Raw genomic sequence first — 27,941 nt, forward strand, 5'->3', positions numbered from 1 at the left:
CGTAGCTGCTGGACTATGTCAAAATGACCTCAATATGACCCCCATGAAGGTCTTAAGAGTATTTGATGATCAGGATTATTGTCTATATTAACTGGGGGGTTTATTTATTTGGTAGATATCATTTTGATATTGTTTGGAATGATTTTACCTTATTTTCTTCTAACAGGAAATCCGAGACTGCCTCCAATACCGAGTTGCACAGCAGTCTAAGACACTGCCTCTCAGGGCAAGAAGCGTCCCTATCCCTGGTTAGATTCCAGGCTGTATCACATCCGGCCATGATTGGTAGTCCCATAGGGCGGCACACAAATGGCCCAGCGTCGCCCGGGTTTGCCCGGGGTAGGCCGTCATTGTAAATAAGATATTGTTCTTAACTGACTTGCCTAGTTAAATAAAGGTTACAATCTGTAGAATGTTCCTTAAGGTATCTAGTATTAGTGTACCAAGTTTGATACTTGTATCATAAAGTCGAACGATCTCAGCATATTTGGTTCTTATGCGCTGGACTACATGTGCTGCTGCTGCTGCGTGTTGGAGCCATATGAAGCTCCTATTGCCGCGACAAGAATCCACCCCAATCGAGAACAAAGTGTTTGATCTCCAGTTATAGCAGCAGTTACAGAACTGTGGAAGGAGAGAACAGAAGAACACTGGCTACTATCAACGGACATTGGGACTCGCCGCAACCTTGCGCTTTTTTGGGTGTACTGCCCCTCTTGAGCAATGGCATCTCTAGATCGATCAAAGGGAGCGTGTGAGGATGGGGTCGCCTTTTTTATTACCATGTATTATCAGTAGATTAGATGTATCATACAGTGATACTAGAGTATTCCATAGCCTCTGATGTGAGTGCATGGAGACACATAGGCAGACAAGGTTGGGAATGTGAAAGAAGCAGCGCGCTCCGTGTATACGCGTGATCCTACAGATTGCACAGAAAAAAAGCACAATATTTCCCATGCATGTTTTTGTTAGTAGACTTCGTAACACATGGGTGAAATATTGATTAATCGTCAGCTGCTAATGAGCACACCATAAATTAGCAGTGTTCTTGAACAAAGCTGATGCATCTTAAAGGAGACGCGCGTGCTTTGACAGCATCATCCCCACCTCAAATGGATGGAGTTATCGTCTGATCCTGGCCACAGAAATCGCCCAACTTCAAGCGCCACGTAGGTGAGGGATGCTCATACAATATTTTGAATGGATGATCAAATCATTTGCTCTGGGCAAATTTAGATTACATGAACTAAAAGGTATAGCTTGCAATTCAATTGTCAAAACCGTGCAGGTTTATTTAACCGTAGACCACTCATTTAGGTGGCTAGACTAATTACAATTCTATACCAATAAATACATGAAGATAGTGTTTTAGTGATCATTTGTACACTGTTGAAAGGAAGGCACCTTTAGGCTATGTGGGTAGCAGTATAGGCATAGGTATAGGCGTCTGTTGGATCTTGATGTAGATCGACTTTCGTTCTCCAGTTTTGTCAGAAGTGTTTGGTAGGCTGTAGAACAACAATAACACAATGACGTGCAACTAACAACAGACCGTGTGATCTTGGAATGAAATTAGTCGAATGGAAAACCACGGAAGCAAAATCTGGAACTTAAAGAGGAATGTGACATGACACAAGGTGTACTTGGATAGATACGGTCGTTCATTCTGAGGTGAGCCAAAGGCATTTTTAATCATGGATAGGCCTTAAGTCCCAATAGTGCATGTAATACTGGCATATACTGTACCGTTTATCTAAAGATGAAATACAATTGCAGTCTCTTACAGGGATGATGCATGATGTTTGGGTCTTTCTGGTGTCAGTCATTGAGGAAGCCTGTATGAAGTGCCTAGCTTGATAACAAATTCAATTAAACTACTGTAGGCACTAGAGATTTAGGGGAATCAGAGGTTGCCTTGAGAGGATAAAGGACTTATTGTCCAGTAGACTGTTGTGGGGTGGACTGGAGAGTGGGCTGCAGTGTCTCTACAGTTGCAATGAAGAGAACAGCACCGTGGTGCTGAAATACTTCGTTATCGTTTTACATGAATTGACGAGTTTAAATAGGACTTTTGGTTTCAGAAGAGAGAGAAAAGGTTTGTGGAGTTTATCTCAACTGTAGATTGATTGTGTTTTAGGTTGTGGTTTGGGGTTCTCTGACAGCCAGGGTCCTTATGAATTAGTAGTCATGTATAGCAAATGGGAATGACAGACTTCCTGCCAGACTTACAGAATATGTGCTTTAAAAGCAGAATTTAAGTAGGCAAAGAATACAGTGCTGTGATGGAAACATTTGCCTAATTCACACATTTCAGAAATTTCAAAAATATGTCTGTCAAAGCCAAAGGCATTTTACTTAAATTATGTCTCTATCTAACTGATCTTCTACCCTGGTGGAGAGTTGTGTAAGATCTCCCCCAGATCTCCATCAGAGAGATGGAAAAATACATCTTTGATCCAAGCTTACTAGCTGAACGGCATGCATCTCATGCTTTTAAACTGGCCTCGCAATTCACTATGTCAATAATACTTAGTCCATGCAGTCAGTGGCTCAACAGTGAACGATTAAACGCTCATTCAATTAGCCTGTTAATACGAATCTGATAACCCATGGCACTGAGAGGAGGGAGGTGGTACTGTAGAATGACCCCCACCACTCCAACCACCACCACCTAGCCTGTTTCCCTGCAGGCCCTTGTGTTGTCAATGGTGTTCTGGGCCAGAGCCTAACTTGATTACTGTGCACTTAATTTGCAGCGCGGCTCTCCGCTGGTCCCGCCAGGGCCTGTCTGTCTGTGTGCAGGGGCTCATTTAAGTGACTGAATCACTGTGTGTGTTAGCCTACCTGCTAATCGCCAATCACATACAGTGGCAAGAAAAAGTATGTGAACCCTTTGCAAATACCTGGATTTCTGCATAAATTGGTCATAACATTTGATCTGATCTTCATCTAGGTCACAACAATAGACCAACACAGTCTGCATAAACTAATAACATGTCTTTATTGAACACACCGTGTAAACATTCACAGTGCAGGGTGGGAAAAGTATGTGAATCCTTGGATTTAATAACTGGTTGACCCTCCTTTGGCAGCATTAACCTCAACCAAACATTTTCTGTAGTTGTGGATCAGACCTGCACAACAGTCAGGAATTTTGGACCATTCCTCTTTACAAAACTGTTTCAGTTCAGCAATATTCTTGGGATGTCTGGTGTGAACTGCTCTCTTGAGGTCATGCCACAGCGTCTCAATTGGGTTGAGGTCAGGACTCTTACTGGGCCACTCCAGAAGGCATATTTTCTTCTGTTGAAGCCATTCTGTTGTTGATTTACTTCTGTGTTTTGAGTCATTGTCCTGTTGCATCACCCAACTTCTGTTGAGCTTCAATTGGCAGACAGATAGCCTTACATTCTCCTGCAAATTGTCTTGATAAACTTGATGATAGCAAGCTGTCCAGGCCCTGAGGCAGCAAATCAGCCCCAAACCATGATGCTCCCTCCACCATACTTTACAGTTGGGATGAGGTTTTAATGTTGGTGTGCGGAGCCTTTTTTTCTCCACACATAGTGTTGTGTGTTCCTTCCAAACAACTGTAGTTTCATCTGTCCACAGAGTATTTTGCCAGAAGCACTGTGGAACATCCATGGGCACTTTTGCAAACTTCAGACGGTCAGCAATGTTTTTTTGGACAGCAGTGGCTTCTTTCGTGGTTTCCTCCCATGAACACCATTCTTGTTTAGTGTTTTTACGTATCGTAGACTCGTCAACAGAGATGTTAGCATGTTCCAGAGATTTCTGTAAGTCTTTAGCTGACACTCTAGGATTCTTCTTAACATCATTGAGCATTCTGCGCTGTGCTCTTGCAGTAATCTTTGCAGGACCGCCATTCCTAGGGAGAGTAGCAACAGTGCTGAACTGTTCCCATTTATAGACATTTTGTCTTACCGTGGATTGATGAACATCAAGGCTTTTAGAGATACTTTTGTAACCCTTTCCAGCTTTATGAATGTCAAGGAGTTCACATAGTTTTTCCAACCTACACTGTGAATGTTTAAATGATGTATTCAATATCGACAAGAAAAATACAATAATTTGTGTGTTATTAGTTTGAGCACGCTATGTTTGTCTATTGTTGCGACTTAGATAAAGATCAGATCAAATGACACATTTATGCAGAAATCCAGGTAATTCCAAAGGGTTCACATACTTTTTCTTGCCACTGTAACACTGTAGACTCTCACGGGGCTGTTGTTGTGTTTCGCTTTGTTTTCTCAGCTAACCATGTTTTGCTTTTCTCACCCTTAAATTGGATTGTGGGAGCATCTCGGCTTGTTTCTGATGTCTTATGTAAAGTGTTGTGTTTGAGCTGTAATTATGAGTGCAGAACTGTATTATGGTTGTCACTATTGGTGTATCATGAATGATGCATACTGTGGAGATGATGTACCTGTTAGTATGTCTATTTTGAGGATTAATTGCTTCCTTTAAGGGAAACAAAGCACAATCATACTCTAAAGCGGAAAACCAACAAGGAATCCATAGGGAGCCTTGGTGAGAAAGATATACCTCCAAACAACCATGGGGACATGTATTTACCAGTTACCTCATCATGTGTGAAAGTGATGTGGCCATTTGCTGGTCCAGACCCATGTTGCCCAACAGAGGTCCCATAGTACACAAATCTCTCCAGTTTCTGGCCAAAGTCCTGTCTGGCTTTTAATGGATCCCCCATAATCAGAGGCCTTACCAATCAAGCAACTGATTGCTTCAGTCGATTAATTAAGACTGTTTGCGCTACAGTGTGCAGTGTGACCTTCACCAAGTGTCCTTACTCTCCAGTGGTAACAAAGGGCTGACGCACATAGATTAAAGAGAGTGAGCAATTTGGCACCATACAGCTGGAGTGCAGAATTGAAGAGTGTTTTTCTCTGAAAGGTAGCCCGCTGAGGGTGAGTAACACATTGAATGATGCAGTTTAAGCATGACTCGTCGTTAAACTTCGCATTTCTAGCTTAACTGGAATCTAATTGGTCTGGAAATTGCAGCTTCGTTTCCCTGTCATCCGAGTCAACTCGCAATCTATGAGGGCCAGTGGGTGCAGACTTTTGTTCGAGTCAATCAGTAACACACCTGATTCTAACAATCTAGCAACTAGTTTTCAATCAATACTTTCGAATTGGAACACCCAATACCAGGAGGAGGCAGTCTTACCAGCATATGCTTGGTGTACAGTAGGTGCTGGCTTTTATTTCATCTTTTCAATCAAAACTTTGACTATTAGAGGTGTCACCTCTTGGCTGCCCAACACTGCCCTAAACCCATATTGCAGTGAGATGAGATCAACCGCTGCAAAGCCTACCACCATAGAGTAGATCTGAGTAATGTGTCTTTAATACACCCAATACCTGCAAGACTGCCTAGCACACTAGCATATTGAGGCCATTCATCTCACTCTATGGCCTCATCACCCGAGACCTGAATTTGCTCTACCTCTGAGCTCTCTGCTTAACTGTACATGTGTAATGCCTTCATAAGCACGGCTGACTACCAACTAAGAAACGGCACTTATGTGACTCACAGCACAGCCTGACCATGTATATAAAATGAATTCCATGTCTCTCCAACATATCTCTTACTCATTTCTGCCTCGCCCATTCAACAATGATGTTGCTGTACATTTATGTAAGCCACTCACACTCTGTCAAATGTAGCTGATGATGGGAGGAGGGAGAGCAGGAACTCTGCTACATGATATAATATTAATGGGCTGCTTTTAAGGGTCGCAAGGGGTGAGAGAGAGAGAGAGAGAGAGAGAGAGAGAGAGAGAGAGAGAGAGAGAGAGACTGCAGTTGTGACACTGATCTCTTCCCATTCCTTCTTCCTTCAAAAGTACTGCATAACAACACACCTAGCAAATCTGTAAAGGTGCTTGGACACTTTCTTCTCCGTGTTTCCAACTTCAACCCGAGGTGACCCAGTATCAACGGTTTATAACTTCTGTCGAGTTGTGCGGGAAGGAGGAACATTCTCTCTCATTCAGTTGCTGTCCGATGAATATTGGGTAAACGAGGGTCATTGTCGTTGCTAGCTCCTCCACAGAGCTTTACCAACTACCAGAGACCGTGGATGCTCTGTTTCTCTTACTAACTGTTAGTCATTAACCATTAAGAAGGGCCCCAGAATCCAGTTAACCGTAAGAGATCCTCAGGCATAGCCACTGGGGGAAATTGAAACGCAATGACGCCTTTTGAAGTGTGACCGATAATAGTGTTTGTTGGATGATTACACAACAGTGTTGCTGGGTGCTTGACTTAATATGAGCACAATAAAATACCAGTCGGTGTCCAGCCGAATGTTGTTTGCCAAGAGCACAATAATTCCCAACCAACTAGCACACTTCATGCCATGGGTGTTTGTGCCTCTGTGCTTTTCACTGCAACACATAGACGTTAGCTCGAGGTATCCTGTTTCTATTGCAAAGCTTTCACAATGCTTTGCTTGATATGAGTGTAACAAATATCTGCCAATGTCCAGCCAATTTGTTTCCCCAAGAGCATGCTGTCAATTTAGGATCACCCCGTGCTGAAAAAAACAGCGTAGACTAGCATAGACTGTTGTGTTTTCGCTGGTGACCAGCCTTTGTTGTGTTTTCGCTGGTGACCAGTCTTTGCTGTGTTTTCGCTGGTGATCAGCCTTTGTTGTGTTTCGCTGTTGACCAGGCTTTGTTGTGTTTTCACTAACGACCAGCCATCATTGTGTTTTTGCTGGTGACCAGCCTTCGCTGTGTTTTGGAGACTGGTCACAAGCGTACCAGAATTGTTGGTCACCCGCAAAACCAGCATCAAGTGATTTGATTTGAAGTAACATTATGCTGGCTTGCAAAGTGATGTCTATTGGAATCCAGCCTGAGTGGGGATATCCAACAATTGGAAATGTTATTCACCCACAATCTGCATTCAGAATGACTGCCAGGGTTAGAAAGATGAGTAAGATGAGTAAACCATCTAAACTGGAACAACCATTTCAGTAACGAGTGCAATAAGTCCAAATAACAGATTGGATTACTTTAGAAACATTTACATAATTTATTTTTGTGTAACATAAGATAAATGAATTAAGTGCTCTGGCACCCCAATGGTGGAACAAACTCCCTCACGACGCCAGGTCAGCGGAGTCAATCACCACCTTCCGGAGACACCTGAAACCCCACCTCTTTAAGGAATACCTAGGATAGGATAAAGTAATCCTTCTAACCCCCCCCCCCCCCCCCCTTAAAAGAGTTAGATGCACTATTGTAAAGTGGTTGTTCCACTGGATATCATAAGGTGAATGCACCAATTTGTAAGTCGCTCTGGATAAGAGCGTCTGCTAAATGACTTAAATGTAAATGTAAATGTAAGTGCCTTCAGAAAGTATTCACACCCCTTGACTTTTTCCTAAATATTTTGTGTTACATGGATTCAATCGAGATTTTTTTTGTCACTGGCCTACACACAATACTCCATAATGTAAAAGTGGAGTTATTCTATGTTTTTTAATTTTATTTTTTACAAATGAATTAAAAATGAAAAGTTGAAATGTCTTGAGTCAATAAGTATTCAACCTCTTTGTAATTGCAAGCCTATAAGTTCAGGAGTAAACATTTGCTTAACAAGTCACGAAATACGTTTCATGGACTCACTGTGTGCAATAAGTGTTTAACATGATTATTGAATGACTACCTCATTTCTGTACCCCACACATACAATTATCTGTAAGGTGCCTCAGTCGAGCAGTGAATTTCAAAGAACAGATTCAACCATAAAGACCAGGGAGGTTTTACAATGCCTCACAAAAAAGGGCACCTATTGGTAGACAGGTAAAAATATAAAAAAACAGACATTGAATATCTATTTGAGCATTGTGAAGTTATGAATTACACTTTGGATGGTGTATCAAAGCACCCAGTCACTACAAAGATACAGGTGTCCTTCATAACTCAGTTGCAAGGTAACCAAACAACCTGAGGATTGATTATAAAAAACATTTGACATGTTTCTACGAACTTTACGGATACTATTTGGATTTTTCGTCTGCCCTTCATGACCGCTCGAGCCTGTGGATTTCTGAACATAACGCGCCAACCAAATGGAGGTTTTCGGATATAAAAATAATCTTTATCGAACAAAAGGAACATTTATTGTGTAACTGGGAGTCTCGTGAGTGCAAACATCCGAAGATCATCAAAGGTAAGCGATTATTTTTATTTATTTTCTGACTTTCGTAACCAATCTACATTGCTGCTAGCTGTTTGTAATGTTTTGTCTAGTGATCGATAAACTCACACAAACGCTTGGATTGCTTTCGCTGTTAAGCATATTTTCAAAATATGACACGACAGGTGGATTAACAACAAGCTAAGCTGTGTTTTGGTATATTGCACTTGTGATTTCATGAAATTAAATATTTTTTGTAATTTCTTTTGAATTTGGCGCTCTGCAATTCAGCGGATGTTTACGAAAATGATTCCGCTAAAGCAGGGGTGTCAAAGTCAAATGGACGGAGGGCCAAATAAAAAATTTAGCTACAAGCCGAGGGCCGGACTGTTCGAATGTTCATTGAAATTTTTTTAAATGACGCATATAGTCTAGTGAACCTAATTGAACCTACTGAAAACCTAACAAATATATTCCAATATGATCAGATAAATAAAGCAATATTTTCTTATGGCTCTGTCAGTAATCTTTAATTTTCAACAGACACAAAAGACAAATTTCCTTTATATAAAAATCCCCATAACATGAACATTAAATGAAAGAAACCGGTATTCAAGGCACCTTTCCCTGGCTTAGCCATCGCACCTCTGTGTGATAAGGCAAATCACCATGCTCCGTTTCTAACTCCGTCAGAAATGCCTTGAACTGGCGGTGATTCAAACCTTTGGCTCTGATAAAGTTAACTGTGCGCGTGATGATGCTCATTACATGCTCCATTTTCAAGGCTTTACCGCACAACGCTTCCTGGTGTATGATACAATGATAAGCTGTCAGCTCACCTGTCGCGTTTTCCTCTTGCATCTTTTCCCGTATCTTCGCCACCAGTCCGCTCCTGTGTCCACACATCGCAGGTGCTCCGTCGGTTGTCAAACCCACGAGTTTTTCCCAAGGCAGCTCCATCTCATTTACACAGCAGCCTACTGCTCGGTGCGTCACCGTTGCATTGTGGGAAATGTAGTATTGGTGCGTGTAAAAGATCTGCGGGCTGCCGGCTTGCTGCGGTCTGCGGGCCGGTTCTAATAATAAATCAAGATCATCCCAGGGGCCGTAAAAAACCTTCTCGCGGGCCGGATGTGGCCCGCGGGCCTTGACTCTGACATATATGCGCTAAAGGGATCTGTGCGCCAAGAGGACTGGGGAGTTTTTCAGGATAAAAAAAGAAACAGAATGGATCTAAGCACAGGCTAAGACCTAGATTCAGTCTGCCTTCCACCAGACATTGGGAGATGAATTCACCTTTCAGCAGGACAATAACCTAAAACACAAGGCCAAATCTGCACTGGAGTTGCAGAGTTACAGTTTTTACTTAAATCTACTTGAAGACCTGACCTGGTTTTCTAGCAATGATCAACAACCAAATTGACAGAGTTTGAAGAATATTGAAAATAGTAATGTGCAAATGTTTCCAGGTGTGGAAAGCTCGTTTTACTTAAATCTACTTGAAGACCTGACCTGGTTGCCTAGCAATGATCAACAACCAAATTGACAGAGTTTGAAGAATATTGAAAATAGTAATGGGAAAATATTTCCAGGTGTGGAAAGCTCTTAGAGATATACCAAGAAAGACTCACAGCTGTAAGGTGTGTCTATAAAGTATTGACTCAGGGGTATGAATACTTATGTGAATTAGATATTTCATTTTTTACAAATTTTCACTTTACCATTATGGGGATTTGTGTGTAGATGGGAGAGGAAAAAACTATTTAGAATTTTGGAATACAGGCTGTAACACAACAATGTGGAATGAGGTATAAATACTTTCTCAAGTACAAATACTTTCTCAATGTATGTACATGTACGCATGCATGCAAAAACACAGATATTGAAACAAATAATTATACAAAATCAAACTGCAGTAGAGCATGCTGAGAAATATGATAATAATGGCCTGATTGGTGGAGTGCTGCAGAGGTGGTTGTCCTTCTGGAAGGCTCTCCCATCTCCACAGAAGAACTGTAGAGCTCTGTCAGAGTGACCATCGAGTTCTTGGTCACCTCCCTGACCAAGGCTCTTCTCCCCTGATTGCTCAGTTTGGCCGGGTGGCCAGCTCTAGCAAGAGTTTTGGTGGTTTGAAACGTCTTCCATTTAAGAATGATGGAGGCCACTGTGTTATTGGTGATCTTCAATGCTGCAGAAATTGTTTGGTACCATTCCGCAGATATGTGCTTCGACACAATCCTGTCTCGGAGCTCTACAGACAATTCCTTCAACCTCATGGCTTGGTTTTTGTGCCTGACAGGTTTGTGCCTTTCCAAATCATGTCCAATCAATTGAATTTACCACAGGTGGACTCCAATCAAGTTGTAGAAACATCTCAACGATGATCAATAGAAACAGGATGCATCTGAGCTCAATTTTGAGTCTCATAGCAAAGGGTCTGAATACTTACGTAAATAAGGTATTTCAGTTGTTTTTTTTGTTTTTTTTATTTGCAAAAATTTCAAAAACCTGTTTTCACTTTGTCATTATGGGGTATTGTTTGTAGATTGCTGTGAGTTATAATTTTGTAATCCATTTTAGAATAAGGCTTGTAACGTAACAAAATGTAGAAAAAGTCGAGGGGTCTGAATACTTTCCGAAGGCACTGTATATACTGAATTCTAGTCTGCCTATCCTACTTAACTTTTGCTGTACATATACTATTATATCGTACAAATTCTACAGATATACAACATATTTTGTCCATATACTGTCCATAATGTCTATACATTCCATCATATACAAATATACACTACCGGTCAAAAGTTTTAGAACACCTACTCATTCAAGGGTTTTTCTTTATTTTTGCTATTTTCTACATTGTGGAATAATAGTGAAGACATCAAAACTATGAAATAACATATATGGAATCATGTAGTAACCAAAAAAGTGTTAAACAAATCCAAATATATTTTATATTTGATATTCTTCAAATAGCCACTCTTGACAGCTTTGCACACTCTTGTCATTCTCTCAACCAGCTTCACTGGCACTGAATGCTTTTCCAACAGTCTTGAAGGAGTTCCCATATATGCTGAGCACTTGTTGGCTACTTTTCCTTCACTCGGCAGTCCGACTCATCTCAAACCATCTCAATTTGGTTGATGTCGGAGGATTGTTGAGGCCAGATCTTCTGATGTAGCACTTCATCACTCTCCTTCTTTGTCAAATAGCCCTTACACAACCTGGAGGTATGTTGGGTCATTGTTCTGTTGAAAAACAAATGCTAGTCCCACTAAGTCCAAACCAGATGGGATGGCGTATCACTGCAGAATGTTGTGGTAGCCATGCTGTTTAAGTGTGCCATGAATTCTAAATAAATCACAGAAAGTGTCACCAGCAAAGCACCCCCACACCATCACACCTTCTTCTCCTTCATGCTTTACGGTGGGAACCACACATGCGGAGATCAGCCGTTCACCCACACCATATCTCACAAAGATGCGGTGGTTGGGACCAATAATCTCCAATTTGCACTCCAGACCAAAGGACAAATTTCCACCGGTCTAATGTCCATTGCTCATGTTTCTTGGCCCAAGCAAGTCTCTTATTATTATTGGTGTCCTTTAGTAGTGGTTTCTTTGCAGCAATTCGACCATGAAGGTCTGATTCACACAGTCTCCATTGAACAGTTGATGTTGAGATGTGTCTGTTACGTAAACTCTGTGAAGAATTTATTTGGGCTGCAATTTCTGAGGCTGGTAAATCTAATGAACGTATCTTCTGCAGCAGAGGTAACTCTGTGTCTTCCATTTCTGTGGCTGTCCTCATAAGAGCCAGTTTCATCATACCGCTTGGTGGTTTTTGCAACTGCACTTGAAGAAACTTACAAAGTTTTTGAAATGTTCTGTATTGACTGACCTTCTTGTCTAAAAGTAAAGATGGACTGTTTCTCTTCGCTTCTTTAAGCTGTTCTTGCCATAATATGGACTTGGTCTTTTACCAAATATCTTCTGTATACCCCCCTACCTTGTCACAACACAACTGATTGGCTCAAACGTATTAAAACCCCTTTGTGCTAGGGAAAAGCATGCCCAAAGTAAACTGCCTGTTACTCAGGCCCCGAAGCTAGGATATGCATAAAACACTCTGACGTTTCTGTTCGAATAATGTCTGTGAGTATAACAGAACAGATATGGCAGGCGAAACCGCGAGGACAAACCATCCAAAAATAAAAAAGTTCAGCCTACCACTGTTTCCAATGGCTGTCATGTTTATTATGAGGCAAAATCCTCTCAGATTGCAGTTCCTAGGGATTCCACTAGATGTCAACAGTCTTTAAAAAGAGTTTAAGGCTTGTTTTTGGAAAAATGAGCTAGAATTTGTAGTATTTCCTAAGTGGCTCCCATTTTGGCTGTAGTGTTTTCATGCTGTCACGATCGTCGTAAGAAGCAGACCAAAGCGCAGCGTGGTTTGAATACATTCTTCTATATTTAATGAAGAACACTTAAACAAAAAACAACAAAACGAATAAGACGAACGTGACCGCTATAATAAACACTGTGCTAACATTCAACATAACATAGACAATAACCCACAACCCACAATACAAAACAGGCTACCTAAATATGGTTCCCAATCAGAGACAATGCAAAACACCTGTCTCTGATTGAGAACCATATCAGGCCAAACACATAGAAATATACAAACCAGACATACAACATAGAATGCCCACACAGATCACACCCTGACCAACCAAAACATAAAACATACAAAGCAAACTATGGTCAGGGCGTGACACATGCGCAAGGATGAGAGCGCGTTCTTTGTTGCTCATCTCCGGTAAAGACAATAGCGATTCTCCGTCTTAAATTGTATAATTTATTTACGTATTAGGGTACCAAAGGTTTGATTATAAATGTTGTTTGGCTTGTTTGGAGAAGTTTATTGGTAACGTTTGGGATTCATTTTGTATGCATTTTGAAGGAGGGAAACCGGTGGATTATTGAATGAAGCGTGCCAGCTAAACTGAGTTTTTGGGGATATAAAGAAGGATTTTATCGAACAAAATGACCATTTGTGATGTACAGTGAGGGAAAAAAGTATTTGATCCCCTGCTGATTTTGTTCGTTTGCCCACTGACAATGAAATGATCAGTCTGTAATTTTAATGGTATGTTTATTTGAACAGTGAGAGACAGAATATCAACAAAAAAATCCAGAAAAACACATGTCAAAAATGTTATAAATTGATTTGCATTTTAATGAGGGAAATAAGTATTTGACCCCTCTTCAAAACATGACTTAGTACTTGGTGGCAAAACCCTTGTTGGCAATCACAGAGGTCAGATGTTTCTTGTAGTTGGCCACCAGGTTTGCACACATCTCAGGAGGGATTTTGTCCCACTCCTCTTTGCAGATCTTCTTCAAGTCATTAAGATTTCGAGGCTGACGTTTGGCAACTCGAACCTTCAGCTCCCTCCACAGATTTTCTATAGGATTAAGGTCTGGAGACTGGCTAGGCCACTCCAGGACCTTAATGTGCTTTTTCTTGAGCCACTCCTTTGTTGCCTTGGCCGTGTGTTTTGGGTCATTGTCATGCTGGAATACCCATCCACGACCCATTTTCAATGCCCTGGCTGAGGGAAGGAGGTTTTCACCCAAGATTTGACGGTACATGGCCCCGTCCATCGTCCCTTTGATGCGGTGAAGTTGTCCTGTCCCCTTAGCAGAAAAACACCCCCAAAGCATAATGTTTCCACCTCCATGTTTGACGGTGGGGATGGTTTCTTGGGGTCATAGGCAGCATTCCTCCTCCTCCAAACACGGCAAGTTGAGTTGATGCCAAAGAACTCCACTTTGGTCTCGTCTGACCACAACACGTTCACCCAGTTGTCCTCTGAATCATTCAGATGTTCATTGGCAAACTTCAGACGGGTATGTATATGAGCTTTCTTGAGCAGGGGGACCTTGCGGGCGCTGCAGGATTTCAGTCCTTCACGGCGTAGTGTGTTACCAATTGTTTTCTTGGTGACTATGGTCCCAGCTGCCTTGAGATCATTGACAAGATCCTCCTGTTTAGTTCTGGGCAGATTCCTCACCATTCTCATGATCATTGCAACTCCACGAGGTGAGATCTTGCATGGAGCCCTAGGCCAAGGGAGTTTGACAGTTGTTTTGTGTTTCTTCCATTTGCGAATAATCGCACCAACTGTTGTCACCTTCTCACCAAGCTGCTTGGCAATGGTCTTGTAGCCCATTCCAGCCTTGTGTAGATCTACAATCTTGTCCCTGACATCCTTGGAGAGCTCTTTGGTCTTGGCCATGGTGGAGAGTTTGGAATCTGATTGATTGATTGCTTCTGTGGACAGGTGTCTTTTATACAGGTAAGAAACTGAGATTAGGAGCACACTCTTAAAGGGAGTGCTCCTAATCTCAGCTCGTTACCTGTATGAAAGACACCTGGGAGCCAGAAATCTTTCTGATTGAGAGGGGGTCAAATACTTATTTCCCTCATTAAAATGCAAATCAATTTATAACATTTTTGACATGCGTTTTTCTGGATATTTTTGTTGTTATTCTGTCTCTCACTGTTCAAATAAACCTACCATTAAAATTATAGACTGATCATTTCTTTGTCAGTGGGCAAACGTACAAAATCAGCAGGGGATCAAATACTTTTTTCCCTCACTGTAGCTGGGACCTTTTGGAGTGCCAACAGAAGAAGATCTTCAAAGGTAAGCATTTATTATATCGCTATTTCTGACTTTCGTGGCGCACCTGCCTGGTTGAAAAATGTTTTTCATGCTCTTGTATGCGGGGCGCTGTCCTCAGATAATCGCATGGTGTGCTTTCACCGTAATGCCTTTTTGAAATCTGACACAGCGGCTGGATTAACAAGAAGTTAAGCTTTATTTTGATGTATGACACTTTCATGAATGTTAAATATTTCTACTTCTGTAATTAGAATTTCGCACTCTGCAATTTCTGCAATTTCAGTCTCTGCTATGACTTATTCATTCTGGATGGGAGAGGCCTCACCTTTCCTTCATTCTCCGTTTTGCTACTCTTAATAAGAACCAACTCTACTGCTTGTCCAAGCTGTTTTGGTAACTGCGTACAGGCTACTTCGCTAATAGCTCCATTCTAGTTTGTGGTTATCATTCTGGAACATACTTTCATACAGGGGGTAACATGCTGACCAGACCCGACGCGTGCGCGAGCGTCGCAAAATAAATTTAGAAATCCATGTTATTCAATTATTGCACCCACACTGCTTCGCACGCCAACGAGCGTCTGCGACACCAAGGGCTAAAATAGATGTCGTTCCTATTTCTGACGCAGATCGCGCCGCAAGTCCTGCCTCTCCCATCTCCTCATTGGTTTATAGAAGCAGGTACCCACGTGCCATCTTCTCATTGGTTTATAGAAGCAGGTACCCATGTGCCATCTCCTCATTGGTTATACCCACGTGGGTGATAGAAAGACGAACTGTTTTGCCGGTAGTCGTGGTGATACAATGAAAGTTGTACTTCCACTTGTGTGAAGAGGTGGGTGGAGCCATAAATACATGGATCTGGAACAATAATGGCATACTGTGCTCTCTCTCTTTGCATGTAAATGCATTGTGTAATATTTGTAAAATGGATTTCCAACATTTCCAGTTGACCAGATTACATGTGCCCTTATGTTAAGATACCAAATGTGAAGTCTTCGTGTCAACAGTAAATCTATTTTAGTTTAGAAAACGTTCTAAATCGTGCAAATGTTTCTTTCTCATATCACTCAATTGATCTCTGCTCATCGATCCATGCACTTAGACCTCACTAGTGTCAAAAATGAGTATTGAGCCTATCCTAAAGAGTGTGTTGTGTTTTGTATAGAACTCACTGGTGGTTGCATTCTTTCCTGACCAGTCTCTTCATGGCAGTCTACCTGTTTGTCTACGACGTGCACTACTTCTTCTCCAAGCTGCAGATCATTAGTGCGGCCATTACCATCCTCTACTTCACCATGATCATGGTACTCATATTCTTCCTCTTCACAAGGGAGTCAACGACAGAGCCACACTACGGAAGGCTAGACTCTGTAACAGGTTTTTGTAGAGGAGCTCAAACAAATGGGGTATCTCCTGATTTTCACTTGAACAAACACAGTGCTGGAGCTTTTGGCAGACTTTGGCCGATTAATCGGCTGTTTCCCGCCACCTTTCGCAATAGGAATTCTATCCGCCTTTAATAAATGGAAATTGGCGGTGCTGTGATAGCAAGCCGAGCCAGTTGAAAATATTGATGCCAGGGATATTTTTGATGTCTGTGTGTTCCTGAAGTGCCTTGGCTCTGTGTTCTTTTTCATTCGTTTTGTGTTTTTATTCATTTATTTCTGGTACCCTCCTACCTGAGCAGCATGAGGCCTGTGTGGCATCTCATTGTTAACATCATCCCAGTGTTGAGATGAAACACCTGTGTGTTGCAAAGCCACATGCTCTCTAAGTTCTCTCTGCTCTACCTAGGTATTTTAATGGGCTGATGTGGCTAATACTAATACAGAGAACCATTGTACATGTATTTTCTCATCTTTTATGACATTATGTTTACCACTTCAATGCCCTTACATCTGTAGTTTGAAGCATATATAAAACATTTTGTTTCACTTTATAACATATTCAACAAGAAACATATGACACAACACTTTAGGGTGTCTGTGATGATTCTTGCCATCCAGTTATGTTTGTCAGCTATCTCTCCTGGTCAATTAAGTTTTATACGTTTTGGTTTTCAGCACTCAAGTCCACTTTACATCCATATTTAATACAAATCCGTGATTGACGAGTGCTAATTTCACTCAACTTTTTAAAAAGAGGAGACATTTACAGATCAGTGTCTAGCCCAAAACTAATCAGACTGTTTCAGCATGTGAATCCAACCACGGTATCAGATTTAAAAAATGCTTTACGGCGAAAGCATACCTTACGATTATTTGAGAACATAGCCCACTAGACAAATCATTACAAACAGTAGCCAGCCATGTAGAACAGTTACACGTCAGAAATAGAGATAAAATTAATCCCTTACCTTTGATGATCTTCATATGGTTGCACTCAGCAGACATTCATTTACTCAATAAATGTTCCTTTTGTTCGATAAAGTCTCTTTATATCCAAAAATCTCAGTTTTGTTCGCACGTTTTCTTCAGTAATCCACAGGCTCAAACGTAGTCAAAGCAGGAAGACAAAAAAATCAAAATTGTATCCGTAAAGTTCATATTCAAACCTCAGGTTGTTTTTAGCCTAAATAATCGATCATATTTCAACCGGACAATAACGTCGTCAATTTAAAAGGTAAACAAGAAATTCACTCTCTCGGTCGTGCGCAAGAAAAAGCTCTGTGACACTTTAGGGTCCACTCATTCAGACTGCTCTTACTTCTTCATTTTTCCGAATACAAGCCTGAAACAATTTCTAAAGACTGTTGACATCTAGTGGAAGGCATAGAAACTGCAATTTGAGTCCTAAGTCAATGGATACTGTAATGGCATTGAATAGAAAACTACAAAACCAAAAATAAAACTACTTCCTGAATCAACTTTTCTCAGGTTTTCACCTGCCAAATCAGTTCTGTTATACTCACAGACACTATTTTAACAGTTTTGGAAACGTTAGAGTGTTTTCTATCCAACTCTACCAGTTATATGCATATCATATCTTCTGGGCCCGAGAAGCAGGCAGTTTAATTTGGGCATGCATTTCATCCAAAATTCCGAATGCTGCCCCCTACCCTAGTGAAGTTAATCAAGGGAATATTAATCATGTGTCAGGTCCCATTAGGCAATATAATTTGATTAATTCATGATCTAAAAGTAAAAACTGATCCTAGATCGGCACTCCTACCCTAAGACGCTTAGTGAATACGGGTCCAGATAAGACCCTAGCCCCCAGCACATAAAGCTATTGCAAAATAATTACTGGGGACTGATGGGGGTTGGGAGACACTGTGGCCCTGTCCAATGTCACCCCAGGACAGGGCCAGCCAGGAAGAAGCTTACCCAACTACTCTGAGACAGCGGTTGTGTGGCTAGCAGAGGCAGAGTTGTGCTTTGCATATCTAAAAGAGAGCAACAACATTATTTGAATGAGAATTCAGTCCACTTGATAATTCAAACAGAATTCAGTATTCTTCATGCTGATGATTTGTACAACTTGAGACAAGTGGCAATACAGTACAAATAAATTAAAACATAATACGGAATGTAACACATACAGATGATGTGTATGTGGTGGTTTCAAATAGTACAATTACTACAGATAGCTAGCTATAGCCATGCTTTTCCTGAACATGTTAATCTGATATTATAGCTAGCTAGTTGATGTTGTTCTAGCTAGCTCACCCAAAGCAGGCTTTTCTCCTCCTCGCTGGTCTGTAAACTACATGATCATGATGTTGTGGCTGTTACATTTAACCTCTCTGGGATATGTGGGAAGCTAGCGTCCCAACTGGCCAACATCCAGTGAAAATGCAGAGCGCCAAATTCAAATAAATTACTATAGAAATTAAACTTAGATGAAATCACACATTCAATATACCAAATTAAAGCTACACTTGTTGTGAATCCAGCCAACGTGTCAGATTTCAAAAATGCTTTACGGCGAAAGCAAACGATGCTATTATCTGAGGATAGCACCCAAGCAAACAAACACAGACCATCATATTTCAACCCTCCATGCGCGACACAAAACACAGAAATAAAAATATAATTCATGCCTTACCTTTGACGAGCTTCTTCTGTTGGCACTCCAATATGTCCCAAAACCACACAAATGGTCCTTTTGTTCGATTAATTCCGTCGATTATATATCCAAAATGTCAATTTATTTGGCGCAACGTAACTACAAAATATCTCAAAAGTTACCTGTAAGCTTTGTCCAAACATTTCAAACTACCTTTGTAATACAACTTTAGGTATTTTTTTGTCTATGGGCTGTGTGCTCGATTTCATACACCTGTAAGCAGCCAAATCCCCTAATTTGAAGGAGTGTCCACATACTTTTGTATATTAATTTGAACAAATATGATCCATATTTAGCACAGTAGAAAGCGTGCTTCCAGACTGAACTCTATAAAACGTTTAAGCATGTTAAAGTTTGACACAGGTTAGTTGTCAAATTAGTGCCAAAACTCTTAGTGCAAACATTTGACATCTGTAAGTGTAGTTTTGATTCACAGAAGATAAGTTTAGTGCTTGTAAATCTTATTGAATTTATTCACATATCAACTTACCTGTTTGCAAGTGTTTTTGTATTTATTCACACATCATGTTATACACTTGCAACTACAACTCAGTATACAGGTGCAACTCATATTTTACATGAGCAAATCATACTTGACATGCTTGTATAATTAAGTCATGAATCTACCTCCATATAGAGAACACCTGGTTCAATCTGTGACTGACTGGGAGAGAGTGATGCAAATGAACTGTGGGACGGACCTCTCTCTTTGCCCAGTCAAGGCACTGAGCCCGTCCATGGAGGCGTGATGTAATAATCTGTAAAAAGAAAGAGAGGGAGAGAGAGAGAGAGAGCAGAGGAGTGTGTGTAATAGAGGTAGGGGGAAATTGATAGAGAGCAGTTGTGTGTGTTGTTTGAGAGAGAGAGAGAGAAATAGTTTGTGGGAGAGAGAGAAAAAGAGAGTGTGAGGGAGTGTGTGTTGTGAGAGAGAGTTTGCTTTAGGCCCTTATTCACGTTGGGGATTTACAGTGTTCTTTTTGTATCTCTGAAAAACCAGGTTACCCACTTGCCTGTCACTTGGTGCTGTGCTGGACTGCCTAAATTCCCCCAGGTGGCCCTAAAAATAGCCACTAATGCTGTCAGAATGCCCCTCCAGCTGCGTTCAGCTGGAAAACCTCTTTCCTTCTATGGATGGATTCAACGTAGCAACTTAGCCTTCAACTTCATTTAATCTTCGGTGGACTCTTCAACGTTAGCAGTGCCGTGACAGCTATTGTGAACAGTCCTAATACTAATGCCCCCAACGCATCAGAGCACTGCGTATGGAATAATCCATGAGGAAGTGGAAAATAGTCCGACAGTTTAACAACACAGCGATACGTTTCAAAGGGGGGCAGCAGGAACCTAGTGGTTAGAGCGTTGGGCCAGTAACCGAAAGGTTGCTAGAACGAATCCCCGAGCTGACAAGGTAAAATAATGTCATTCTGCCCCTGAACAAGGCAGTTAACCCACTGTTCCCCAGTAGGCTGTCATTGTAAATAAGAATTTGTTCTTAACTGACTTGCCAAGTTAAATAAAAAGAGGAAGCTGTGGCTTGTCTTAAAATGTCATTTGTTGTAGCGTTTTGTCAAGCGGAGAAGAGTCTGGGCCTCTCTCTCTCTTTGTGCCTCGTAGCTGTGTTAGTGTTTGTTCTTAACAAAAGACCCAGGGGCAGTTTGGATCACATTGGTTGAGGTTAAGTGGAGTAAAAATACCTGATTCTGGATCCATTTTTAACGGTTCTTTCCTGCAGTGAAGTATGACCACTGTCCATGGTTCTGAATCTATGTGATTGTGCTTACATGAAAGAAACAAACGACTCATATATATTTAGGTGATTATGCTGTTTCCCTAAATACTCGTCCAGAGAGTTATACAACAAAGCAAGTTAGATCTACTCAGTTTTCTAAAGTTAGCTAGCTTCAGTTAGCTTCCCAATTCCAGCTCAGGCTTCATCCGTATTACGGCGGTGGCTATTGCTTGTCTGCCTGCCGCTAACTCTAGCAGGCTTGTAACTGCGCATGCATGTCTCACATAGCTAGTCGAACGCCCAACTCTTCATTGAGACGACCCTGAAACAGAGAAAAGTTATCTTGCTAATTCAGCCGGCTATCGTGTCAAGTGCCGTCTTTATTGTATTACTTTGGTTCGCTTTGGTTAGGTCATCAATGCACAAGCATAATTTTATTGATAAAATTCTTTAATTAACTTTCAAATGCATTTCTCATGACTAAATATTTGAACATAACACATGTAACACACAAAAACACATTTGATTAATAAAATGTTTATTCAGTTGTCTTCCCCAAATTAAGTGGATGATTCGCGAGTGGGAGTGAATTTGATTTCATTGGTCCCCAACTCAGACACTCAGATAAAGCTAGTTGGCCCTGAGTCAGCCTGCCCTGAAGCAGGTTAGATCTGAAGGATTTGTTGCCATCGAAATGTACCAGGCTAAAAGGTGAGCCTCCTTCGTTGTACTGGTTATCTTGAGTTTAGCTCAAGAGTTAACCAAAGTTACCTTGCTAACTCTTCAAACTACATTTCTAACATAGGGCTCAGGACCTGCTTTATGATTTTACTCTTAAAGGGACAATTTGTGACTGAGCTGCTCAAATCGGTCTTATGTAGCAAAATTTGAAATAGTGTTTTTTACATTGGATAAAAGTAGAGACTCAGAGCTACAAAATGCTATATCATACACTGCAATTGAGGAACAATGGGAAAGTAATTCTGCTTTGAAAGTTGATCAACTGGTAAACTTGGCCTTTGAAAGTTTTGGTACCCACTGGAGTGCTCTCCTTTGTCAACACCCATTCAGCATTGTTCACACCCTCTTAAGCCAGCCCCACCCATCTCGTTAAGGATTCACATGTGAGGTCATGTGCTAAACACTGAGTAGTGTAGTAAAGATTAAGACTAAAAGTGGTAGTAGCCTACAATAAGGAACAATTCCAGGTTAACATAGTGTCCAGAGATATATTTTTTTATAAACATTAGACACTTACCCAGAAACACTTGTCTAAATTGATGGGTCAAGTGAAATAAATGCAATAACCCCCAGCCACATTCAGTGGTGGAAAATGTACTACATTGTCATAGAGTAAAAGTATAAATCATTTCAAATTCATTATATTAAACCAGACGGCACAATTAGTAAAACATTTTATAGCCAGGGGCACACTCCAATACTCAGACAAAATTTACAAACTAAGCATTTGTGTTTAGTGAGTCGGCCAGATCAAATCAAATCAAATCAAATCAAATTGTATTAGTCACATACACATGGTTAGCAGATGTTAATGCGAGTGTAGCGAAATGCTTGTGCTTCTAGTTCCGACAATGCAGTAATAACCAACAAGTAATCTAACCTAACAATTCCACAACTACTACCTCAGAGGCAGTAGGGATGACCAGGGATGTTCTCTTGATAAGTGTGTGAATTGGACAATTTTCCTGTCAAAATGTAACGAGTACTTTTTGGTGTCAAGGAAAATGTATTGAGTAAAAAGTACATTATTTTCTTTACGAATGTAGTGAAGTAAAAGTAGCCAAAAATAGTAAAGTAATGTACAGATACCACAAAGAACTACTTAAGTTGTACAGTACTTTCAAGTATTTTTACTTAAGTACTTTACGCCACTGCCCAAATGCCTTCACACCAGTACAGTAGCATACTTTATATACTGTTACACATACACTTATCACAGTGTTCCATACATAGGTTAAGGCCATGCAACCTGAGTTGAAACCTGAGTGAGGCGCAGATGTAGAGTACATAAACAGATGCATGCGCCATATATTTATGTGGTGGGCTCTTGATACGGTCACATGATATTGTTGTGGTATGTCACAGAATCATGTTACGACCACACATATCAATATTCATTATACAGTTGAAGTCGGAAGTTTACATACACTTAGGTTGGAGTCATTAAAACTCGCTTTTCAACCACTCCACAAATTTATTGTTAACAAACTATAGTTTTGGCAAGTCGATTAGGACATCTACTTTGTGCATGACACAAGTAATTTTTCCAACTATTGTTTACAGACAGATTATTTCACTGTATCACAATTCCAGTGGGTCAGAAGTTAACGTACACTAAGTTGACTGTGCCTTTAAATAGCTTGGAAAATTCCAGAAAATTATGTCATGGCTTTAGAAGCTTCTGATAGGCTAATTTACATAATTTGAGTCAATTGGAGGTATACCTGTGGATGTATTTCAAGGCATACCTTCAAACTCAGTGCCTCTTTTTGTGACGTCATGGGAACGTCAAAAAAACGTTCCCATGAAATCAGCCAAGACCTCAGAAAAAAAATTGTAGACCTCCACAAGTCTGGTTTGTCCTTGGGAGCAATTTCCAAATGCCTGAAGGTACCACTTTCATCTGTACAAACAATAGTACGCAAGTATAAACACCATGGGACCACGCAGCCGTCATACCGCTCAGGAAGGGGACGCGTTCTGTCTCCTAGACTTTGGTGTGAAAAGTGCAAAATAATCCCAGAACAACAGCAAAGGACCTTGTAAAGATGCTGGAGGAAACAGGTACAAAAGTATCTATATCCACAGTAAAACGAGTCCTATATCGACATAACCTGAAAGGCCGCTCAGCAAGGAAGAAGCCACTGCTCCAAAACCGCCATAAAAAAGCCAGACTACGGTTTGCAACTGCACATGGGGACAAAGATTGTACTTTTTGGAGAAATGTCCTCTGGTCTGATGAAACAAAAATAGAACTGTTTGGCCATCGTTATGTTTGGAGGAAAAACGGGAAGGCTTGCAAGCTGAAGAACACCCTCCCAACCGTGAAGCACGGGGGTGGCAGGATCATGTTGTGGGGGGCTTTGCTGCAGGAGGGACTGGTGCACTTCACAAAATAGATGGCATCATGTGGGAGGAAATTATGTGGATATATTGAAGCAATATCTCAAGACATCAGGCAGGAAGTTAAAGCTTGGTCGCAAATGGGTCTTCCAAATGGACAATGACCCCAAGCATAATTCCAAAGTTGTGGCAAAATGGCTTAAGGACAACAATGTCAAGGTATTGGAGTGGCCATCACAAAGCCCTGACCTCAATCCCATAGAAAATTTGTGGGCAGAACTGAAAAAGCGTGTGCGAGCAAGGAGGCCTACAAACCTGACTCAGTTACACCAGCTCTGTCAGGAGGAAGGGGCCAAAATTCACCCAACTTATTTTGGAAGGCTACCCAAAACAATTTAAAGGCATTTCTAGTGTATGTAAACTTCTGACCCACTGGGAATGTGATGAAAGAAATAAAAGCTGAAAGAAATCTTTCTCTCTACTATTATTCTGACATTTCACATTCTTAAAATAAAGTGGTGATCATAACTGCCCTAAGACATTGAATTTTACTAGGATTTAATGTCAGGAATTGTGAAAAACTGAGTTTAAATGTAAACTTCCGACTTCAACTGTATATCAATATTTTGCTAAGTGGATGGGTCTCTACAGAAAGTGTAAACGGTACAGTCAAATGGTTACTTGCATAGTAGCAATATCAGAAACAGATAGTATCAATATAAAACATAATACAGTGTGTACAAGAACAATATCAATAAGGATATCAGTGATAGACAAGGTTATATGCATACAATCAGGTAAAGTGGCTGAGCAGCAGGAGAAAAAAAATATAGTAGCAGCAATGTATGGCATGTGGGTTAGGAGAGAGTCATGTGAATAGAGGCACTGCAGATAGGGCTGATGACTGGTCCGTCCGAACCACGCATGAACAAGTGAATCTATATTCGGAGAGCCTGTTTCTGTCCTGCCCTTGACTTTGGTGCAGGGCATGTGATGTCCATAGCCTCTTCGTCGCAAAACTCCCTGATCTTGTCAAAAATATAGTTTTGTCTAGCTGTGTCCAGTCCAGGTGGATGCGCAGCAGCTGAAACCTTGTCCCGACAGTCCGAACGCTCCTTGGCGACAACCACTGTGATTATTATTATTTGACCCTGCTGGTCATCTATGAACATTTTAACATCTTGGCCATGTTCTGTTATAATCTCCACCCGGCACAGCCAGAAGAGGACTGGCCACCCAATATAGCCTGGTTCCTCTCTAGGTTTCTTCCTTTCTAGGGAGTTTTTCCTAGCCACCGTGCTTCTACTCCTTGCATTGCCTGCTGTTTGGTGTTTTAGGCTGGGTTTCTGTACAGCACTTTGTGACATCAGCTGATGTAAGAATGGCTTTATAAATACATTTGATTGATTGATTGACAACTCCAGGCTCCAGAGCATCGAAGCTGTAAAACAGGGAATAACAAAAAATCAGAAGACATTACAACCCTGCACAACATCAATTCACCTCCCAAGTTTAGATAAGAATAAACTCATACAATGAAAATATTTTTTTACCTGAAGTGCTGTTACTGCTTGATCTGTGGCAGCGGCCTGAAGTACGGAGTCAGGTGTTGTTGCCAACCATAGCTTTCCACCAGCACCGTACCATCCTCCAGTCCAACCGGCTGTGGAATTTTGACCCCTGTCATAGTGCGGTCCTTCACAACACCAGAAATCTCAGACAAAGTGTTCACTCTGGTCTTTCTGAAGCGCTGCTTGATGAGGCCGAAGCACCAGTGAGGGGCAAACTTGGTGTGGCCTGTGATCAGGAAGCGAAGGTCCAGATTGTGGTGGAACTTGTGCATGGTCCACCAGGCACAATACCAGAGCACAAACTTGTTCTTGTTTTGGCCATTGCAGTTATCACAATTCAGGTCCACACGTGTTTTCCTAACTCCTTAGTTGGTGAAGAAATGGTGCATGTAGTTGATGACTCCGCTGCTGTCTTTGCTTGCCTGGGCCAGCTCTCTTTTGATGACTATGACTGGTGGATTAGAGTCAGGCGTGTTCTACTGATTGATGCTGAAAGATACATTCCAGATACACATTTTTTAGCATTATTTTACCATAGATGCGAAATGGCATTCTGAGATATCACTACACACAGTTCATACTGGGATGTTAGCTACTGTAGCTAGCTAGCCATCTAACGTCAGCTGGCTAGCTAACAGTCAGCTTTAACTAGCAATACAAACCGATTTTCATAGCTAGCTAAAGTTATGGTTCAATAGGTTCAATGTTAGCTAGTTAGCTAACTAACATTAGGCGATAACTAGCAATATGCAATGGCATTCTGAGAAAACTACACTAACGTTGCACACACTTCATACACATAAATTCATGTTAGCTAGCAAGCCAGCCAGCCACCTAACCTCAGCTGACGTTAGCTAGTTAACAGCAAGCTTTAACTTGGGGTATTTTGTTTAGCTAAAATATGAAATAGAATCCCAATAAATAGAGTAACGTTACTAGCAATACAAACCGATTGTCATAGCCAGCTAAAGTTAACCAAATAACGTTCATTGTTAGTTAGCAAGCCAGCCATCGAACTTCAGCTGGCTAGCTAACAGCAAGCTTTAGCTTGCAATGAAAACAACTATCTGACAAAATTGGAAGCATATAATATCTGCAAAAAAACACATTTAGATTTTTTTTTTTAAATGATCATGTTCAAAATGCTCTCCTGTGAAGTCGTGACTTGCGACATACGCCTAGTTTCCTGAATCGGGTCACATTTGTGATTGTTACATACATTTTTTCAAACTTTTAAATAAATGACATATCCATGATTCTTGAAGAACATAACTTATAAATGCGGCATGAGCTTAGTTTAACTGTCTAACCCAGGGGTGTCAAAGTCAAATGGACGGAGGGCCAAATAAAAAATTTAGCTACAAGCCGAGGGCCGGACTGTTCGAATGTTCATTGAAATTTTTTTAAATGACGCATATAGTCTAGTGAACCTAATTGAACCTACTGAAAACCTAACAAATATATTCCAATATGATCAGATAAATAAAGCAATATTTTCTTATGGCTCTGTCAGTAATCTTTAATTTTCAACAGACACAAAAGACAAATTTCCTTTATATAAAAATCCCCATAACATGAACATTAAATGAAAGAAACCGGTATTCAAGGCACCTTTCCCTGGCTTAGCCATCGCACCTCTGTGTGATAAGGCAAATCACCATGCTCCGTTTCTAACTCCGTCAGAAATGCCTTGAACTGGCGGTGATTCAAACCTTTGGCTCTGATAAAGTTAACTGTGCGCGTGATGATGCTCATTACATGCTCCATTTTCAAGGCTTTACCGCACAACGCTTCCTGGTGTATGATACAATGATAAGCTGTCAGCTCACCTGTCGCGTTTTCCTCTTGCATCTTTTCCCGTATCTTCGCCACCAGTCCGCTCCTGTGTCCACACATCGCAGGTGCTCCGTCGGTTGTCAAACCCACGAGTTTTTCCCAAGGCAGCTCCATCTCATTTACACAGCAGCCTACTGCTCGGTGCGTCACCGTTGCATTGTGGGAAATGTAGTATTGGTGCGTGTAAAAGATCTGCGGGCTGCCGGCTTGCTGCGGTCTGCGGGCCGGTTCTAATAATAAATCAAGATCATCCCAGGGGCCGTAAAAAACCTTCTCGCGGGCCGGATGTGGCCCGCGGGCCTTGACTCTGACATATATGGTCTAACCCCATCAGAAAACAAAATATAAGCTCGTTCTACTCTATTGTTTGTAAACAATACAATTGTAAACAAACCAATGTATAGCTTAAAAACATGGCCAAAACTATCACTTTGATCTCATGGATGGTCAGTCTTTTGTATTCATAGCCCCGTCTATGAATTTGAGAGTGGTTTACCCAAAAACTGCAGATTGCCACTTTAAGGATATAACGTAAGACTATAAACGATGTAGAGAAAACTGATCCTAGACCATCACTTAATGGCAACCTCTCCCTAGAGTCTGGTGACTAATGAACTTCAATTAACAACAAGTGTGCTATTTTCAGTGAGAGGTATGTAGGCCTGTAGAATGTGTGTTGAGACTGGACAGGAAAATGTGTATTCAGTGGTCCTTTACGTGCCTGTGTTTGTTTCTGTGTCTGTGGGTAATAATTGTCTA

At 41.1% G+C, this 27,941-nt stretch overlaps 1 protein-coding gene and 1 long non-coding RNA gene across 3 annotated transcripts in view; one reads left to right on the forward strand and one right to left on the reverse strand.

The window, feature by feature from the left end:
* The first annotated feature begins 486 nt into the window (after nucleotides 1-486).
* Nucleotides 487-27,941, forward strand: part of LOC139581025 (TANK-binding kinase 1-binding protein 1-like) — a 114,825-nt gene continuing 87,370 nt past the window's right edge. The window contains exon 1 of one of the 2 annotated variants that reach the window (XM_071410324.1): nucleotides 487-1,176. The gene's annotated coding sequence lies outside the window, so the exon portion shown is untranslated. The other variant, XM_071410325.1, reaches the window with a different exon arrangement.
* Nucleotides 22,094-27,502, reverse strand: LOC139581024 (uncharacterized). Its single transcript, XR_011676134.1, has 3 exons — nucleotides 27,176-27,502; nucleotides 25,329-25,835; nucleotides 22,094-25,216 (listed from the first exon to the last, which is right to left on the reverse strand). It is a non-coding gene; the product is annotated as an uncharacterized lncRNA (long non-coding RNA).

This window comes from Salvelinus alpinus, chromosome 7 (genome assembly GCF_045679555.1).
Source record: "Salvelinus alpinus chromosome 7, SLU_Salpinus.1, whole genome shotgun sequence".
Classification (NCBI taxonomy): Eukaryota; Metazoa; Chordata; class Actinopteri; order Salmoniformes; family Salmonidae; genus Salvelinus; species Salvelinus alpinus.